This window comes from Scardinius erythrophthalmus (genome assembly GCF_964197995.2).
Source record: "Scardinius erythrophthalmus genome assembly, chromosome: 3".
NCBI classification, from domain to species: Eukaryota; Metazoa; Chordata; class Actinopteri; order Cypriniformes; family Leuciscidae; genus Scardinius; species Scardinius erythrophthalmus.
Window position 1 is genome coordinate 36,075,361 of NC_138223.1, and position 22,252 is coordinate 36,097,612.

Below are 22,252 nucleotides of genomic sequence, written 5' to 3' on the forward strand. Positions count from 1 at the left end.
ATGACTGATGTAACAAACATTGTAAAAAAATCTTTCTCCATTTTGTGAATCCTGCATTGAACTCCGAGATTTGAGAAGCAGTCGTCAGTAAAATAAAGGGAACACAGCGAAAGTTTAGGATTATACTGCTGTGGTATCGTGGTAAAGATGAATTTTAACTACTGATTCTTCACCATTAAAAAAAAAAAAAAAAAAAAAAGGCTTTACCTTCACATTGTAGAGCACAGCGTCTTCTCGACATGATGCTATCCAGTATCCACAGGAATCAGCTGCCGGTTTGAGGTTCAAGTTTTCCCTGGTCTTTGGGCGGGCAATAAGTGGGCGGGCAATATACTAATGTTTCGTCTTGACGTCACAACAAAACGGCTTATGACTTGTTTGAAAAACGATTAATTTCATTGACTCAGAGTCAACTCTTACTTTTGAAAGACACTAACTTTCAATAATGGTGCACTTTCAGATTTAAAACTTTGAAGGATGTTTTCATTCACTTAGAGCTATGTTACACACTACATGAAAGGCCATTTTCAAAAATCCATAATAGGAGCACTTTAATGTTTTGATGCTTGTATTTAAGCAATAGTTCACCAAAAAAAATATTATATAAGAAAGAAAGAAAGAAACAAAGAAAGAAAACAAAGAAAGAATAGACATGTGAAACTTAATTTAAAAAAGTTTTTAAAAAATGAAATGAAATCAGGAACTTTTAACAAAACAAACAACACAAATAGATTAAAATAAATACAAATATGAATATATGATGAAAGTGTCATAAATAATTTTGTTTGTCAGATCTTTGTTTTTTATTTTATATTATTACAGTTTAATATTTTAATTCCTTTTTTATTTTGTTTTCTTTTTACTATAAAGCTTTATTAATTTTGTTGTGTGTTTTTGTCTTTATATCTGTATATATATTTTTTTTTTGTAAGTTTTAGATTATTTTGTTTTAGTTATTTTTAGAGGTCAACCGATTAATCGGTTAGACGATTAATCGGTTAGACAATTAATCGGACGTTTTTTTGCATTTTTTAACATAATCGGCATCGGCCAATATCCAAGTATATCAAGCCGATTATTAGGCAGGCGCATATGGGCAGCCTAGTGTTGTTGTTGTTGTGGACGCACGCTGCCCCTAGAGTCATTTTCCAGCAGAGTGAGCAGACCTCATCCAGTGCCTAACTAACTATCGGCCAAAATAAATCAGCAGCATTTATCAGCCATCGGCCGACCTGGATTTCAAAAGATCGGCATCGGCCTGAAAAAAACCCATATCGGTCGACCTCTAGTTATTTTAGTACTTCAACTTATTTTATTTCAACTAATTGCCAAAACAACATTTCTCATTTAAGTTTAAGATATGTTTATATTGTATTTTATTTCAGTTAATGTTTATTATATTTCAAATGAAAATGGGGTTTAGTTTTAGTTAACGCTTACCCTGCATTTCAATTAGTCATTGATTCAGTTCACATATTGTTCACAGTATCACATATGAATAACGTCAAAACACTAATACTGTGATCGGATAGACTAGTATACTTCGTAATAGCATGAAAAAATGCGACCAGTATTTCATTAAAAATATCTCCTTTTGTGTTCCAATCATACAAGTTTGCAACAACATGAGGGTGTGTATTGTAAATAAAAGAATTTTCCTTTTTTGTGTGTGAACTAATCCTTTAAAACAATTGGGCGCTAGTGCCAAAATGAATTCTCACAGAGTATTTTCAATGAAGTCTTCTTGCTCTTGAATGGTTTAAAACCACATTGAAAATGCAAGTGAACTGTTGGATAGCTGCCGGGTTCAGACTACACAATAGTTTGTCTGTTATGACAGTCCCTGTATCAGATTATGCGATTTTGATTCTGATCAATAAAATTTTGATTTTGATTGTTGTGGAATAGAAATATGTCAGACTACACATTGCTTCCCAACCAATCATCGCTTGCCATCTTTAACGACGTGTGTGATGTCACAGAGAGAGAGAGAGAGAGAGAGAGAGAGAGAGAGAGAGAGAGAGAGAGAGAGAGAGAGAGAGAGAGAGAGAGAGGACTAGGACTTGATAAAACATTTTCAGTGCAGTGCAAGAACATCCCATGGGTAAAAACTCAAGGCACTGCAGAATTCTGGCCATGGACTCCTGGCACCTGGGTCATGAATTAAACAGCATTCATGATTTAATAACATGAGAAGAATGAATCATTTAGAGGAGAGTCACAGTGAGCTATGACCATACAGAGGTGTACAGGCTGGTAGTGACTGTGTGACTGCAGGGCTCATGATCACACATTTGGACCTTTCCTTCCCAGTCCCTGTGACACACAAAAAAAGTGCTCTAGAAACGTCTTCCCTGTGATGTTTGACGGATATTCTCCCTAAGCTCCTTCCCAAGCGAAAGATGGAGACTAATGCTGTCGTAGCATTTCTTCTCTATAAATTCACTGAATGTGGCACAAGCTGTAGCACATCTGATTGATGTGTGGAGGGCTTCCTGGAAAGTGCAGTTTACATTACATTTTACAGACTGAGCTGCAACTTGGCCTATAGGGCCCTATGAAATCTCTTTTTTCCAAATACCATTTTTGATGTTGTTGTTGTTTGTTTTTCTAGTTTTTTTTTTCCTTCGGTTTCTGGATTCTGTTTTAATTGTTGAATTAAATTTTAGCGATCAAAAAAGCATGCCTAATGAATTGAAATCAAACTTATTAAAAGTTTATTAATAATTTAAAAGGGTTGGGTATTATTTATAGTTGCTGCTGCATAGCATGAACAAAAATCAGCAGCCTAAATAAATAACTAACTAATAAACTAGACTAACTAATATAAATTTTATTTTTTGCAATAGCACAAATAAATACAAATGAACAAAGTTCAGAAATTGAAATCAAATGTAAAATACTGCATAGTTTTCTTTTTATAAATAATTTTTATAAAAATAATGAATATAGATTAATCCTTATTAAAATTACTAAAAAATTTCAGTCAAGACAAGTGGCTGCTGTCACTTTAAGATCTAATGCATGTATCCAATATACTGTTACACGTGTTTTCTTTCTCAACTGTTTACCTTCACTTAGGACATAATCGACTGTGTTCACGAGGATATGTTGACATAATTTTGTTTGTATTTTTCTGTACAAGCACAAGACGTGAAAGAGAACTCTATTCAGTATTCGTGCACTCTACGAGAGGTAGCTTTTTGAGTGCGTGCTGTGGATGGATCAGAAAACAGCACACTAGTGCCGAAATGAATTATTTCGCGTCTTCTTGCACTTGAATGGTTTAAAACCACATTAAAATTTGCACACAGGAATCGATAAGAGGAATTGAAATTTGAATTTATGCGAATTTATAACAAGTGTCACATTCCTGACCTTAAGTATCTGATTCCAAACCATTTTTAAAAGTAAAATGTATTAAAAGTTTAACAAAAAATGCACGATTCTGTGTTTTATGTTGTCCATGTATTCAGACTTTTGCCATGAAAATGTTATTAGTAACAGAAATAAGCACAAATATCAGGGCATGTCAAAACACCTCCAGGGCCCAGAAAACACCTCAGACCCCAGAGGTTTAACAGCTGGAATCAAAAGCTTATCATTTATTTTTCACACGCAATATTGAAAGAACTGTCTTATTATTTCCCATCATTTCATCATACCTTATTCAGAGCAAAAAAAAATAAAAATTCTAGGTTCCCTCCCCTTAGACTGATATCTGACACAGGAGGCATAACTTCATGTAGCATTGAAGAAATTGCCATTTTAACATACAGCATTTACCTTATAACAATCTTTATGAGAAAGATCTCTCACAAAGTCTTATGGCACACGGATGTGACATGTTTAAATTCTAAGATAGTTAACAGTTGATAAAATCAGGCCAGTAACTCGCTCTCGGTTCAGCTACTTTTGTCTGCCACTTCAAAAATAAGACAGAAAACGACCCACTTTCACAGCAGGGAGTGAGTTGTTTGCTTGACTTATTTGTCACTCCAGCAAAAAGTGTATAGAATCATTAAATTAAATGTATTTAAAATAGGGCTGTCAAACGATTAATCGCGATTAATCACATCCAAAATAAAAGTTTGTGTTTACATAATATATGTGTGTGTATGGAGTATAATTATTTTCTATATATAAATACATACACATGCATATATATTTAAGAAGAATGTGTTATTTATATATAAAATATTTATATATAATATAAATATATATACACAGTGTATGCAAATATTTCTTAAATATATACATGCATGTGTGTGTATTTATATATAGAAAATAATTATACACCGTACACACACATATATTATGTAAAAACATACTTTTATTTTGGATGCGATTAATCGCGATTAATCATTTGACAGCCCTAATTTAAAACATAAAGCATCTGAAATTAACATCAAAGTTACTGACAAAAAAAAAAAAAAGTTTAATGATCTTTGCCGAAAGTCTTCAGAGAATTCTGAATATGTCCTCAGAATGTTGATGCATCTCAAAATGATTTGCTGTGGCCTGCGATCTGTAACACATTGGTATTCCTATTCAACTCAATGGTAGTGGCTCTGCTAGTGCAATCTTAACCTTGACGCTAACCGGACCACTTTAGCCAATGCTTGGCCCCTCAGGCGGAGTTTACACAAGGCTGCTGGTTTCATTGCAGTACTGCATCCATTATTTATCACTGCCTATCTGACTTGTCTAGTATGTGTTTGAGCATTAGTCATGTTACAGTGATGAGATAATGCAGCACTTGGTCTGCTTTGTGCTGTGATTTATTCAAGCAATTCTGAGGGTCAATCTTTGCTCACTTGGCCTTCTAATGTGGTATGGTATAACTTCACTGTATCATTCAGATATAGCATTTTGGCTTTATGGCCCACTTTTAAAAAATCTGCCCTTTTTTGTTATGTACTGCACAGTACAGTATAGGGATGCACAGTCAACTACAAAATTAGTTATATTAAAGGTTGAAAACCTAGAATCTAAACTTGAAAAACTTGATTCTTGATGCTAAAAAAATCTTTCGAGACCCGTTTACATTTTCCTTGTGTGCTTTTGTACAATAAAATGGACAGTAAAATAAAGCTGAAATAAAAGCAGCCATTATACTGTAGACTCAAATGCCCACATCTAGAAGTCCATCATATAATAGGGAGCTTTCATTACATAAAAAACTTTCCCATATTAATGTTACATATTTGTAAGGCTCGCTGAATCGGCCCAAAACCGGCATCTGACCAGCGCGGAAGGTCTTAATGTGTTACTGTCTTTTCTCGAGGCAAAGTATTTCTTGATTAAATGTAATACATTTGAATATGTATTTTCTCGTTATTTCATCTGACTCCATAAATGAAAAGGTTTTAATGATATCTGTGTATCATTAAATGTGAGCGAATGTTTGACTATTCCTTTTAACTCTTTAATGAAAATAATCAAAGTCAGTTAGAATAATCAAATGTAACAATTTATTATGTCAGGTAAATGTATCATGCCAATTTCATAATCAATTCAAAGATAATTAATACAAAACATCAAAAGCTCTGGATTAAAGAGAAGAGATGCAAACCCGACATTAAAATACATGATGCTAAGAATTTTGCTCACTCTTAGCATCATGGGCCAACTTGAGTTACAAAAAGGCCCCGAATCCCCTGCTGCATTTCATTATATGGTCAGGACCTCTTTCACTTGGAAACATCTTTTAACAATGGAAATTTGCCTTCAGAGGTTACACCTTTTGGGGGGGGTAGGAGACCATTTGTCTAGAGACCACCTTCCTTTGTGTGCCAGTTGTCCCTAAACTCTTAAAAACCTTATTACCTTTTGTTTTACTTATTTGTAAATGAGACATTTGTACCAGTTGCACTGACATTTTAAATGATACCAAACATGAAAAATACTCTGTGATAATCATTCACATTAAACTATAGCCTACATTTTCTTGGGTGAATTCAGGTGATCTGAGCATGAGAGAGAGGGGGTTAGGGAAGAGGGAATGTGGATGTCTCAGAGGTGAGACTTTCGTCTCGATAGTGCACGAGGGCTGTTCAAATGTTAATTTCCAGAGAGGTCCTTTGTCCTCTCAGGGTCTGGTCGCTCTTCAACCAGACTGTCCAGCATTTTGTAATTTCTCAATTCGTACATATTCCCTTTAAAATAACCCCTAAAATGTGTACTTTTCCAGTCGAGTTTCAAAAAAATATATATATATTTTTTTTTAAATATCCACTCACACAAGACGACTCAAGTCATAATACGCTGTTTAGCAGCTCATGAGGATCTCAGGGACCCCTATAATTGGACATGTTTGGTCATAGAGTAAACCAATTATGCACTGTGAAAAGAAATATCTGAAATTTGCAGCAAAAAATGTAAAAATGAAAAAAAAATAACAGCAGCTTTGGTTGCCAGCGCTTTACCGTGCAAAAATTTGTTAGACTGTATTTTAAGCTTTACAGATCAAACTTAAATTGACAGTAAAAACAATCATAATGATAATATACCAAATTACTAAAATATGTTTTACCCTTACAATATACTGACCACCAAAAAGAGACAAGAGAAAGACACATGATTAATTAAAGTTCATCACAAGTAGTTTGTTCCACAAGCTGATATAAAAACTTATACATATACCATTAACCAGTTTTTACAGTAACCTTTTTACAGTTGTTTTTTTTACCATTCAAATTATGACATTTATTACAGTGTGGGTTACTGTCAATAGTGTTTTTCTACAATGGGATTGAAAGCTTTGAATTTTGTATCCACACTTCTATAGTACATGTCTGTATACAGTATATAATATGGCTGCCATATCAGCCACCACAACAAAAAAAGTGGACCAGAGTGCATGTCAAACCCAGAAATATCTGAAAAATGTATCTCTCCATTCAGGTGTGTTCCTGTGACCGGTGCGACTGTGGAGGATGTTCTAATGGCTGTTGGAGAGGAGATCGGGCACGAGAATATTGCATCGGCTTCTCGTATGAACAAAGCTGTGGTCGTTTTTGTGAAGGAAGAGTTTCAAGTTAGCTGGCTGAAAACGAAAGGAACTGTGGTAAGTGGAGATCGAGTTTGTTGTTGTTTCACCGCTGGTTGCGCCAACTACGAAGGTAACTGTATCTAACGTTCCTCCATTTATTCCGAACGATGAAATTGAGCGAGGGCTTTCACGTAACGGAAAATTTGCTAGCGCGATAAAACTGCTTCCACTCGGCTGTAAAAATTAAGCGTTAAAACATGTCATGTCTTTCAGAAGACAGGTGTTCATGTTTTTGAATGAACCAAATTTAGACGTGTCTTTTAGAGTGTTGTATGAAGGAAAGGCATACATGATTTATGCAAACACGGGAAGTATGAAATGCTTTGAGTGTGGGGATGTTGGTCATAAGAGACTAGCATGCCCACATAAAGCTGGGAGCAGTGGGATTTGTGTGGCGAGCGCCAGGCCGAGTGCTGCGGTGACGGCGAAGGCCTCAGAGGACGCGCTGCCTCGAGTTGTGGAGGAGCGTTACTGATAACGGTCAAAATGAGAAAGTGGTTGCTGAAACAGAATCAAGTGAAAATTGTGAAAAGAATGATGATGTGAGTGACCAGATTTAAGTTGACGTGGCAAGTGATAATGTTGATACATCAAGGGATGAAGAAAGTTGTGATACAGAGATAAGAGATGATGATACGCTTTCCGAGACTTCTGATATAGGCGAAAATTGCGAAAAGATAAATTTGTTTCTCAAAGACATCAAGATGAATAAATCTCATGTGGTGGCTTTTATACTTTGCTGTTTTTTTTTCTGTCTTTCCCCACTCTATACTTCTCTTCTTACATGGATAATTTGAGGGTGGGCTCTCTAAATATTAATGGGGGAAGAGACGGGGTAAATTAGCAGTGGTTTCAGAATTTCTTAAAATTAAAAAGGTTAATGTTTCTTTTTTTACAAGAAACACATACGAATAAGGATAATGAAACTGAATGGGGTATGTGGTGGGAAGGCAAGTTTGCTTTGAGCCATGGGACATTTAATAGTGTGGGAGTGGCTATTTTATTTTCTGCAAACATGAATGTTAACATTTTAAATGTGGAACAGATCGTTGAAGGTAGATTATTGCTAACAGAAACTGAGTATGATGGAAATATGTTTGTGTTTGTTAATGTCTATGCCCCCAATAGTGGTCCTGAGAGACAAGATGTTTTTTTGAAATTAAGAAATGCCATCCAGAAGTATGATGATAGTGTGTGTCTTGTAATTGGAGGGGACTGGAATTGCACAACAGATTTTACAGTGGACAGAAATGGGGAAGAGCTTCATAGTGAATCAAGTAGCACACTGTTAAAAGTTATGCATGAATTTTAATTAATAGATGAATGGAGAACAAGAAATATTGGTGTGAAACATACATGGTTGAAAGTGTGTGACAATAGATTTTCGGGTGCAGGATTGGATAGGTTTTATACAAAAGAAATGTGGAATAATAGAGTAATTGATGCTTGTATTTTTCCAAACGGATTTTCAGACCACCATATGATCACTTTGGTTTTAAATGTAAAGAAGACATTAAGATCTAGGGATGGGTATCGTTAAGGTTTTAACGGTATTACTACTCTTACCGATACTCCTTATCGATCCGGTACTTTAACGGTATTCTTATGGGTTCTTTTTGTTATATTAAAAAAAGGAAAAAAATTATTTAGAACATAATTAATATTGCTTTATATTTTGAAATGTAAAATAAATATCTATAGCAAAAGAAAAAGCAATGCTTTAACAAAACAAATAAAACATGTAGGCTGTGTTATGCAGAAGGGTGCAGGCTTTTGTGTTTTATATATTTATATTAAGACATAGGACACCAAAAACAAAGTACAAACACATGGTCAAACAAAAAAAAAAAGTATACAATAAAACAAATATACAAATTATATACCCAGTGCTTTAATTTCAGTAATGTCTGACATTACTGTTCAAGAGTAATATGGGCCAAAAAGACATCTAATAAAGTCAGATTTAAAATAACACTGCATAGTTTATCATAGATAGATTAAAGCTTATGAAAGCCAAAATTATTCATTCAAGAGCTGCGACTGATTTTCTCTTTGCCTTTTGTTGTTTGATTCACATTAATGGAGCAATCGTCAGCAGAATTATTAGACTGCTGCCTCGTTAAGACCAAATGCAGATCTAATCATTATTACGCCTCATATTTTCTCCCAACTATTTACGCCCATTTAAGACATAAACTGTATTTAAGTGAATAAACTGTTTAAGTGAATCTCCAAGACGGCCATTTTGATATATTTTTGTGTATATTTGATCGTTTAGATCCGCACAAAGCCCAAAATATACGTTGCTTGTCTCGTTGCGGTGTGTTTCGGAGCGCGCGTCGCATTTGAAACAGCGTCTCTTGCTCAATTTTGGTACTTGCCTTTTATTATCAAACGCGTCCCGCAGTTTAGCAACAGTATAGACCACATTTTACAACAATCACCGATCGTGCAGATTCTGACATTACGTTTGGGTTTTAGGGAGAAATGACAGCGCACCGCTGTGAGGGGAAGTTGCGCTAAACAGAATGAATGCGGCTTAAGTTTTTAATGGTTATACCTCAGATATCTTTTTTATAATCATTGGAAGCCACAATCTAAATCTAAAATAAAATTAGTTTAATATCAAAGATCTAAAGTGTAGCCTAACCGTTTGAATGTTTAGTTCTGTCCTCATAGTCACTCATTAAGCAGGGCTGTTGTGATGTGCGCGCCGTCGCTCCGCGTTAAAGATTTCTCTCTCTCTCTCTCTCTCTCTCTCTCTCTCTCTCTCTCTCTCTCTCTCTCTCTCTCTCTCTCTCTCTCTTTAGCAAAAATGCATCACAGTCAAATGGTTAAATATTATTATATATAGAAGTGGCTGGCGAGATTAAATTAGCAAGATAATAATTTCTTAATAGCAATAGCACTTTCTTAATTTCTCCAGTACCGACAGCAGAACCGATAACGTCCGAGTTTATCGATCCAGCGGTATTTCAAAATTCAGCACCGGGGCCTGTTTAATACCGGGTTTCGGTACCCATCCCTATTAAGATCTAACTATTACTGGCATTTAATGTTAAATTATTAGATGATGTTTTTTTTCTGTGAGAGTTTTAAAGTGTTTTGGAGTGAATGGAAGTTGAAGAAGCCTTTGTTTGAGAATCTTTGTCAATGGTGGGATGTGGGAAAAGCGAATATAAGATTATTTTGTCAGAATTATGCTTTTCATACATCAACTATGGTCAAAACAACAGTAAAATCTCTACAAAATGACATTGAGTTGTTGGAAAAAAATCTTGTTACTAATAATGAAGGTGTACATTGTGATGCGTTGAAAAAAAAAAAACAAGAACTGAATTCTTTTCTACAAGAGCAGGCCAAAGGAGCGTTGATAAGGGCAAGATTTTGCACTATCAAAGATATGGATGCTCCAAGTGCTTTCTTTTTTAATCTTGAAAAAAAAAATTGTCAATCAAAAACAGATGTCAGCTTCGTCGTCAAGATGGATCAGTAACAACAAATTATCAAGAGATTTTTATAAACAATTATACAGTGCTGAGAGCTGTGATACTGAAAGTGTTGATGATTTGCTTAAGGAATTACCTCAGCTTGGGGATGAATAGAAAAAGGCACTGGACAATTTAATCACTTTTAAAGAACTTACAGAAGCAATCCGTCAGTTGCATATTGGCCGTTCTCCTGGAATTGATGGACTACCTATAGACTTTTATCAACAGTTCTGGGAAATAATTGGACAAGATTTTTATGAAGTGTTGCTGGATTGCATTAGAGGCGAAACTCTTCCCATAAATTGTCGTAGAGCAGTCTTGTCGCTGCTTCCAAAGAAAGGGGACTTGGGACTTCTCAAAAACTGGAGACCAGTATCTTTATTATGTTCTGATTATAAAATATTTTCCAAATGTTTTTCAAATAGACTTAAACACTGTTTAGACTTGTTGGTTCATAATGATCAAACTTATTGTATAGCTGTAAGATCTATAATGGATAATCTTTTTTTATTACGGGATATAATTAATATTAATCAGTTTTATCATGTTGACCTTGGAGTTCTGTCACTAGATCAAGAAAAAGCTTTTGATCGTGTTGATCAGGGGTGTCAAACCGGTTCCACGGAGGGCCTAGTGTATGCAGGTTTTCTCTTTTACCTTGAACCAAACTGATTGAGTAGGTCACTAATTGGCTAAGATCTCCCCTCACCTGGTAGTCTAGGTCTTAATTGGGCACTAATTGAAGGGAAAGACCAAAAACCTGCATACACTAGGCCCTCCGTGGAACCGGTTTGACACCCCTGGTGTTGATCATCAATATCTTTTTAATGTGTTAAAGTATTTTGGGTTTGGTGACAGATTTATATCGTATATTCGGTTGTTGTATTGTAATGTTTCTGTTATGGTGAAAGCAGGTGGTGGATTAAGTGAACCAATATCTGTGTCGAGAGGCATTAGACAAGGATGTCCACTTTCCGGGCAATTATACAGCTTGGTTATTGAACCCCTGTTGTGCAGCTTGAGGAGGAATCTTGAAGAAGTTCTAATTCCTAATTCAAATGATAATTTTAAATTATTTTTATCTGCGGATATTACAACCTTAAACCAAACTATTGGAATATATGAAAAAGCCTCTTCTGCTAGAGTTAATTGGTCTTAAAGTGAAGAGTTTATTATTGGTAGGTGGGAAGGTACTGGTTTTCCTCAACTCCCAGGTGGGTTACAGTGGAGATAGGACGGATTGAAAACACTAGGAGTTTTTTTGGGGAATGATCAATTTCAAAAGAAAAAATGTGATGGTCTGCTGGAGAAGGTGTCTGCTAAATTGTCGAAATGGAAATGGCTATTGCCACAATTGTCCTATAGGGGGAGAGCTCTGGTTGTCAATAATCTCGCTGCATCGATGTTGTGGCACAGGACTATAACTATGGAGCCTCCTGAGTAACTTATTTATATGATACAAAGGACATTTGTTAATTTTTTCTGGAGTGGACAGCACTGGATCCGTACAGCTACACTTTATCTACCAGTTCAAGAGGGCAGTCAAGGCTTGGTGGATGTGAGGAGTAGGATCCGGGCCTTTAGGATTCAAGCTGTGCAGAGACTTCCCTACAAAATGGATGTGGTATGGGCCAAAACTGCCAGTGTGTTTTTGAAGCGGGCATGAAGGACTTGGATTTGATAGACACCTGATTTTAATGAAACTCGAGGAAGTAAGCCTATCAGAGCTTCCACCCTTTTATAAGTCTATGCTGCAGACATGGAGAACTGTTTATAGAGTGGAGCGAGATATGGGTGACCAAGGACATTGGACTCCAGAGAAGCCGTTGTTTTTAATCCAATGGTCCAGACTAGACTGTTGTCCTCCGTGAGCATGAGGAGATGTTTGCTGAGGAATGGTGTTCAGAAACTTGGACATCTCCTGGATGAGAAGGGATGGAAATGCATCGAGGCACATCAAGAGATGACGGGGTTAAAGTCCTTGCGTCTTGTTTCAAAATTGAAAGAAGAAATCTGCAATGCACTACCAAGCAGATACAGGACTTGGATAGGACTGAGACAGACGAAGATGAAGAAGATAAAGGTGAAGTTGAAGACTCGATTTTATCTTTCAAGATCCCTCAGCTAGACACTTTTAAAAATGTGTCTAAGAAAGCAATATACTGTACTACAGTTAGAGTCACACATCGAGATTCATTGAAGAGGCAAAAAGCTTCTACTGTAGATGGCCAGAACTGTTACAACCAGACTTTCTCGTGCGGGACAGGTGGCGGACCCTGTATAAACCCCCTGTAGAGGGGGTTCCACATCTACAGTGGCGGTTTATTCACGGGGCCATAGCTACGGACCGACATGTGGCACACCTGGATCCGGCAGTAGTTGGGGAATGTAGATTTTGTGGGGAGCAGGAGGATCTAGAATACTTGTTTTTAAGGTGTAACAGATTACAAGACCTTTTTCTTTTGCTTAATACTTGTTTTAGAAGTTTTAATGAGGATTTTTCCGATAAAGTGTTTATTGGGGGAATGAAATATAGTTTTTCAATGAGAAGGAAAATATGTTTATTAAATTATTTGATGGGAACAGCTAAACTTGCAATTTGGAAAACAAGAAAGAACAAAGGGTTACAACTTGCTACAATAGATCCTGAACTTACGTTTAGACGGCTGGTAGAGGGAAGACTGAAAATTGAATTTGCTTATTACAAACTTACAAATAATGTGGTGTTCTTTTGTGATGTATGGTGTTTTAATGAGGTACTATGTATAATGTAATGTGATGTAAGGTGTTTTCACATAATAATAAAGTGCTTGTTAAACCCTCTCTCTCTCTCTCTCTCTCTCTCTCAAACAATTATCCATACTGTGCCATGTTATGAAGGTACAATATATATATATTTTTTAAAAGCTCTTAAAACCCCTAGATTGGGCACAGTCACTTTCTGTAATGACAAGAGACATTCCCGCTGCCTCTGGATGCTCTCACCTGCTATTCTGACAATGGCACCTGTTGTCAGAGGATTAATTATCCCTGTGGGTCTGCAGCAGTGTATCTATCGCCCGCCACTCACTGAACTAATGGAGGTTCCAGAGTGCAATGATGGAAAATGATCATCTGACCTCAGCTGACCAGCAATTCCATCACTCTGTTATATGGAAACATCTGTATGCATAGCCTGGACCAAAGAAATCATTTGAAATGATTGCTATGCATTTATATACACACGTGTAGTCTCTCTAGCTGTCCTTTTCACTTTTCTGTGATTACTGTTATGCAAATCAGCTGACATTGTGTCAGCTTCAGTTAGTGAGAGCTGAACAGGTTAAGTTCAGTTTTTTAGAGAAACAATTTCAGCTCAAGTGTTTATTACAAAATTTGTTTGAAAAACTCTACTAGTGATCATAGACAATATAATAAATCATTATACTTAACCTTTTTAGTTGTTGGCCACATTTAGAGAGCTAGAGCAATCACCCTGCTAAAAACCACAAGTTTAAAATCTGGTATATCCGACACATTAAAGCACTGACTTCCATTACGTCCACCTCAAGGCAGCAGTCTATTATAACTGGCAGGACACACTGTATCAAAGGACAGTAAATCAGAATGTGATCCATGCTACTCTGCACTACTGAATCAGAGGAGTGTGGAACTGAACTGCCAGTGTGATTTAACGTTATGGCAAAAAGGTGAGGATTGTGCATCAGGATGTCCTATTAGAGCTATATAAGTGAGTGATAGCAAGCTGAAGGAATAATGCTGAGTCTGAATCCCAACTATTTGGCTGCATTGAGTGCACTTTACTGTTGACTGACAGCCGAGTCAGTCCTCGTATGAGATCTCCAAAAACAAAAACTATGACCAACTGAGTAGACCGAGTGTGACAATAGAAGGGACAATAAGCTACACATCCTTTTGAGTCAACCGGAGCATAATTCAATAGATAAAGGCTCGAGGGGGCCATGACCCTTCAAACAGCCAAAAGTTTTGTAGTGCAAAAGTTAGCCAGAGGGACCATGGTTTAATGTAAAGGAAAACCAATCAAAACAAATTCATTTCTGTTAAAACTTAAGAGGTGCTTCAAATAAATATGGGTTTTTTTTATCGAAACTATCGATGCGTGAAACAAAACAACAACAAAACAAAACAATGAAACACCACCCCAAAACAGCACAATGACAATACAGCACACAACAAAACGCAACAAAAAACACAACAAATCAGTAATACAGCACACAACAAAACAACACAAGGCACAACAAAATGCAGAACACCACACCAAAACAAAGCATAACAAACACGACACAAGGTTACACTTTATTTTAAGGTGTCATTGTTACAGTGTAATTATACATTTAAGTACTGAGTAATATTAATTAACAACATGTACTTACTACAGGTTAGGGTAGGATTAGGATTTGGTTGATGGTTAGTTGCATGTAATTATGCATAATTTACTGTCATTACTATGGTTATTACTATCAAGAATGTCCCAGATTGCCCTGTAGTCAGTTACCTGGAAAAACTGTCTGCTAAATGAAAATTATCTAAAGCCTGAGAGCTTCGCCTACATATTTGGCTGACATATGATACAACTGTTATCAATGATGGATAACAGGAAAGGATTTTCTGCAAGGGATGTTTTGGTCAGGTGTACAGACAGTGTCCAGGGGTTCTGTTGGTATGGAGTCTGGAAAAGACACATAATATGTGACTGTTTCTTTCTTAGTCTCTAAAACAAGATGACCTTCAATCCCTTGTGAGTGGATGCAGCAATATCACCAACAGAAATGGGCAATTTTAAAGGTGATTTTCTCAATGTTTCGATTTTTTTGCACCCTCAGATTCCCGATTTTCAAATAGTATCTCTGCCAAATATTGTCCTATCTTCAACCATTCATCAATGGAAAGCTTATTTATTCACTTTAGCTTTTGCTTCATCTTTTCATCCATGATTTGATTATCAGTGATTCGGTCTTTGCTCTTTAAAGTAAAAAAATTATCTATGTCAAAAGTCACATTATTACAATTTCAAAATTCTTTCAAAGGCAGCAAGCTGGAACATGATATTATTACCCTTGCCGTCACAGATTTAGTTCAGTACTTTTCAGAGTTGGTCAACAAAAAGGTCGAAGATGAAATTTGTTTGAGCAACACTCTTAACCCCAGGTTGCTACAAGGGGAATCTTCCTGTGATACTGTCCAAAGTGTCTGTAATACAACTTAAGGCACTCAGCTGGAGACGTTTCCTGTGCCATCTCTCTATGAGACTAAATAGACTGTGCAGAAATATTGCCACTTCCTATTGGGCCATATAAAGCTCCATAGCACATGTGTGTGCAGTACATCTTACACAAACAAATATAATTCATTCACCGACAATATCCTGCTGACATATTCATGCCCTCCCTCATCCACCTCCACACTCTTTGTCCATCTCTCTCTCTCTATTTTCTTTCTCCTTCTTCTCCCTAAGAGGTCTTTCCAATCAATAGACCATATGTCACACTCAACAATTGTGATGAACCAACATACAAACAGCAATTATAGCATTCACATTTTTCGCTAGAAGCACATTATTGTTGTGTTGGCAGATTTCCATGCACACTACATGTATATAACATATGACAGCAGTATTCAACATAAAATCTGCAAGTAAAATGCAGTTCAAGTAAGTGCAATTGCTAAAGGAGCAGTAAACAACTCACACTATGGCCTAACATATGTGGACACATGAACTCATATTGATCTTAATATCTTTTTTCATTACTTCTATTAAATGGAAGTGACTTCTAAAGATAAAATATATAATTATAGCCATTTAACATTAAAAAGTCAGTGTTAACTGCAGACTTATCCTTCTTGGCATGATCAATCATGTCAATCAATTAGATCAATCTAGTTAATTTTATTTAAAAATATATTATTTTAAATGATAATATTTTACAATATTACTCTTTTAGTGTATATTTGATCAAATATAAGCAGCCTTGATGAGAATACTTCTTTCAAAAACATTTAAATCTATACTGACCCCAAACTTTTGAATGGTAGTAGGAATGTCGCTAATGATTTTTTGGTAATCGGGCAATCTGTTGATTAATCAAGTAATCAGATAGAAAAAAATTAAGTAAACAATAGCGTTTATCCGTAATATGCATAATATAAACAATCAACTTATGTAGATTACCTAATATAACAAATGCTGCCACTGTTTGTGTTTTTTGTTATACTTTACAGCATGTTGAAGTTGGGATTGTTGGGATTGGCCAAACAACATTTAATCTTTAATATTTTACCACTTCTTTCAAATAGAAGCATTTCAAAGGTTTAAACTTTTATTTTGAAATCACGATAAACAACAATGTTTCATTTAGAAACATATTTATGTATTCTCCTGTGTTGGTGTAGGTTTATTACTGATTTATGTTACAAATCTGGGGAAATGGCACACGTTGCGTTCCCAGATGAAAGTTATAAGCAACCTAAACTCACATGCAGAGATGGACACATTCCACGCACGTTTAAATGAAAAGGGTGCAATACCCTTCGCTATGAAACACAAAGCATGTCAGACTTTATTTGCGTTCCCAAATGCACGTTATTAGGAAACCCAAGGAAAAGCACAGGAGCAGCATTTACAGTGAACAGAGAAACACATAACCTGCAAGTATGTAAATAATTAAAGCATTGCTTCACTCTGAAACCTGCAGTGTTATTTAATTGAATCACAGACTTTGTGATTTCACAATGTATTATGATTTTTAAGTGGATTAAATATATCATGCAGGCTTATGAAATGGTCTAATAAAGTGGTTCATTGATTCTTGTTATTTGAATGCGCCACTTCCTGTATTTTGCCAATTAATCGGCATGGGTAAATAGTAAAAAAAAATATTAGAATCAATTTTTTTTTTTTTAGGGTCAATCCACTCAATGCAAAATCGATTCTGAATGATTGGAATTTCAGACACTGATCACACATATAGGTCTGACTTGCCTTCTGTATCTTCAGAAAGATCGTTCTGGTGAAGTCTGATGTTCCTCTCAGTCCAGTGCACATGCAATTATCGAGAAGAGACAGAGCACAAAGACATATTGACCCAGAGTTTGAGTAGTGACATTATGAAATGCTACAAAAATAGCGACTGTGAAACAGTACATTAATTAAACTGAGGAGCCAAGTTTGCAGAGATCATTACAATCAGCTTGAAGCATGACACTTTTCTTACATGGTAACAAGAATCTGTTTGCAGACTTTCTCCCTTTGCAAAATTATGATATTTTTATTAAGTCAATTCAGATAATCTAATTCAAACTGGAGGGGCAAACTTTATCTGCAGCCCTATTGGCATATCTGTTCATTGAAATGCAGGCCAAAACACAAGTTCAAGTCCATTAAGGTCAATTTAAAAACTAATTTGTATTGATTTTCAAACTAAATGCTATTATTGATTTTCAAAATAAATGCTATTATGGGTGAGAGAGAATCTACAGAACTTGAGCTCAATTACATTCTAGAGCAATTAATCAACACAAAAAGAAAAGAAAAAAATTGTCTTAAAAAATGAAAACGTTTCTAATTCTGTAGTACATATTGACCAACTCATGCCTGAAAGAATTTATCTAGGTCATTTTTATTATTCTGTAACACAAAGCTCAAAGTTATTCTGTCCTTCATTAAAATAGAAGAAATTAAATATTACATCTCCAAGAGCCACCAAGTACATAAAAATACGGGCCTTTGCAGAGCATTAAATGCATTTTCTAACTATAAAAATAAGTATAAATAAGTAACAGTTTTTAGTTATAAACCACATTTATCACATTATTTTTTAGCTTATTTGTGTGAAATTAAATTTGTGTGTCAAATGACAATGCATCATGGCATGCATGAGACATGGAAATTTGTCACTGAGAATTAAAGAAAAAAAAATCTAAATATTTAAGAAAAGGAAAACGTATTACAGAACATTTCTGAATATTCCATTAAGGCTATTTGCATTTGAGTTCAGAACGGATAAAGACAATCATTCAGATCCGCTCAGCATGACCGCACTAATAATGGAAGTCAAGAGCATTTCATGAAAAACTCATCATGCCTTCATCGGACCCATACAAAATGAATTGTTCAGAAGAGCGAGCCGTTGAATGGTTTGGCTGATTTTAAAACGGTTTAGCTGAAAGCAATCCAATGAATGACACAGTTTTAAGGAGTAAAATTCAAAAAACATGATCACAAATCTTTTCCTGTACACAGCAGGAAAGACAGACATCAGCTTCCACTAATCAGAGAGTTTCTAATTAGTATTTTAAGACATATATGAGCAATATCACAGTGTGATATGGCTGTATATCAGCACAGATGTGATTCAGAGGTAGATTGCCTGTTTGATATTCCCCAAGTGAATTATATCTCACGTTTAAGAGGGCAACAGCAAATTCCCGAAGGACTGGCAGAGATGAAGCTGTTTTCGGCAGGTACATGAGCGCTGAACAGCCGCTGATGGCCTGGAGCTCGCATCTGCGAAAGTTTAGACAAATTGTAAAACAGGTGCTATGTTTTTATATGGGTCACATATTTGAGGTCTAAATAATTACATTCTCATCCAAAAAACTCTCAAAACTACATTTTGTGACACAAGAACAGTAGTATTTGTAACAATATGGACATGGAGCAAATATGGAGTGATACAAATGGTGAAACAGTTCCAGTGCCAATCAGATTTGAGAACCAGAAAGAACTGTTGTGTGCGTGCATATATATATATATATATATATATATATATATATATATATATATATATATATATATATATATTTCTAGATATATGGATATGGTAAACAAGAAAATAGTTTGCAGTTGCAGCAGGTGTTCTATCAAGCTTTCGCAGCTGTTCTGCCCCTCTATAAAAACAATCTAGTCAATTCCAGACATCTGCTGACTCACATGGATGCCTAGCCACTGTTGTTTTGTGCTCACTTAACCTCTGACCTCAGGAACACTAATGTATGGCAATGGGAGGGGGAGCGAGCAACAGTCTGAACTTCAGAGAATGGGGATCCTGTGGGGGCCTCACAACCTCTGATCCACAGATACTCCACGGTTTGAACTCACTGATGATGGATTATGGAAAACAGTCAGCCATGTGTGGGTCCCCTGTGGCTGAAGAGTCACTGACTTCTGTTTTGTCATTATGTTCTGTACTTCTCATTCTCACCAAGAGATATCTCACTCACCCCAGTGTTCATTAGTTGTCAAAATAAATAAAAACAATAGGGCTGTGTTATGTCACCATGAAATCAAAATGACAATTCTTAATTTTTTTATGGAATTTCGCAGTATTTATTATAAATTATTTATCCGTGCGCAGCGTTATTTTTTAAAATCCACGTGCCCCCACATTATTAAATCAAAGTAACTTCCCCTCCCTTTGTGGTGACATTTCTTCTCTTAATAACCACAAACAACCTGGATTTTATGCTTCTAAATGAAACCTGGCTAGAAGACATCTGCAGTGCAACAGTCCTCAATGAAGCAGCCCCTCTTAACTTTACTTTTATGAGTGTCTGCAGAGCTGTGAAGAGAGGTGGGGGTCTAGCTGCTCTTTTTAAAGATATCTATCAATGTAAGCAAATATCATTTGGGAATTACCCGTCTTTCGAATATCTCGGTACTGTGTTAAAAGGTGCTCCACGCATTTTACTTATCATTATTTACAGGCCTCCAAAATACTCTCCAGCCTTTGCTGAGGACTTTACAGAACTGTTATCAACAATTACCTCAGAGTTTGACTGTTTTGCCATTGCTGGAGATTTTAACATTCACATAGATAATGCAGAAACCAATATGACAAAATAAATCAAAACTGTTTTAAAAACTTTTGATCTGACTCAGCATGTACATGGACCCACACACAATCGCGGACACACTCTAGATTTACTTATCAGTAAGGGTCTAAACATTTCATCGATTGTTATTAAGGATGTAGCGCTGTCTCATCATTTCTGTATTTTCTTTGATATATTGATCTCTCCTGCCACTGACGCTAGATCTGTGTCTGTCAAGAAGAGATGCTTAAATAAGAACACTAGTGTACTATTTATGAAGGCTATATCCTTAACACCAAGCATATCTGCTGACTCTGTTGATTTTCTCCTTGATTCTTTTAACTCAAAGGTTAAAAGTGTAATTGATGATATTGCTCCTGTTAAAGTCAGGAAGAAGAGTAGCAGACAAAAAGCACCTTGGAGAAACTCAACAGCAGTGCAAAATATGAGAAGACAATGCAGAAAAGCAGAGCGCATGTGGTGGAAGACAAAATCTACAAAGACAGCATCCATGCTTTCAATATGGAACTAGGCGAAGCTAGACAGACTTTCTTCTCAAATATTATAATTTATAAACAGCAATTTAAACAACACACGCACTCTTTTTGCTACTGTAGATGGACTGACAAACCCCACAAGCCAGATTCCCAGTGAAATGCTCTCAGACAGCAAGTGCAGTGAGTTTGCTTCTTTCTTCTCTGAGAAAATCAGTAATATCAGAAAGGTGCACTGTTAGACTTTTCTGTAATTTCTACAGTTATTTACTTTAAATCCCCCAGTATTATACTGCTATTTCTCTTTACAGTAAATAACTGTGATTCCCATTGCATCATGGGAATTTTCTGTGACGTCTAACACCACATACAGAGACTTACTGTATTTTTTAAATTTGCTGTATACTACTGTATTTGACGTAACTGCCTCTCTGGCTGGCAACATTCCACCGTGCTTTTTATTTCCTAATTTTTGCCTTACACCTCGTGTCTACAACGCTATAATAGCCAGAGGCTGTCTATATTGGACACATTGAAGCGACTGGACCTTTAAATGCAAACCTGTTTGACCCTTGTCAGAAATAGCGCGAGCGCTTGGACTCGTATCGGACTACGTCAGAAATATAACGGCCGCGGCGCATCACTACACTGTCTGAGGGATTTATCGTGTCGTGTCAGAGCATCCAGTGTAGGTAATGGGGTCTGTGTTTTGTTGGATCGCGACGTTCGTGTCTGGCCCGGGGAAGAGACGGAATTCACTTCACCGAGAGAGAGATCAGCAAGCAAGGTAAAAAAAAAAAAAAAAAAAAAACCTTCTGTGTGTGTTGACAGGATTGTGCCCAGTTTAACCTATGATATAACTTAACGTTAGCCTAACGTTACTCGTCGTCAACATTGCGGTAACGAACTTTACCATGGTAAACTGAGCTAACGTTCAATTTTACACACTTTGTTAGATTGAATTGTGAATATGCCAACGAGCAACGCGTTTACATAAACAATAAATCTGAATAAACTAATGTGAAATTCTGTTTATAGCCTAATGTTGGCCTACTGATGAGAACCTTTATAGTTTTAGCATTATTTTTCAAACTATTCCATATTATAGTTTTTTTTAATGGAATTTAATATTTACTTCCATTTTTGTGTTTAAAGGCAACTGCAACAAAGCGCCAATTCGCGCCAGACTTCTAGCAAGATTCCAGAGGTAAGTTAGGCCAGCCCAGATTTGTGATATATTTTGAGATAAGTTTGCTGAAATGATTAGCATACGCTATGTGAAAATTGCTTTGAGCCACTGGTGCAGACTAGGTAGCTTACAATATCTTATAAAATCTCTATAAACTTTATATCAAATAAGTGACCTTTGCATTATGTCTAAT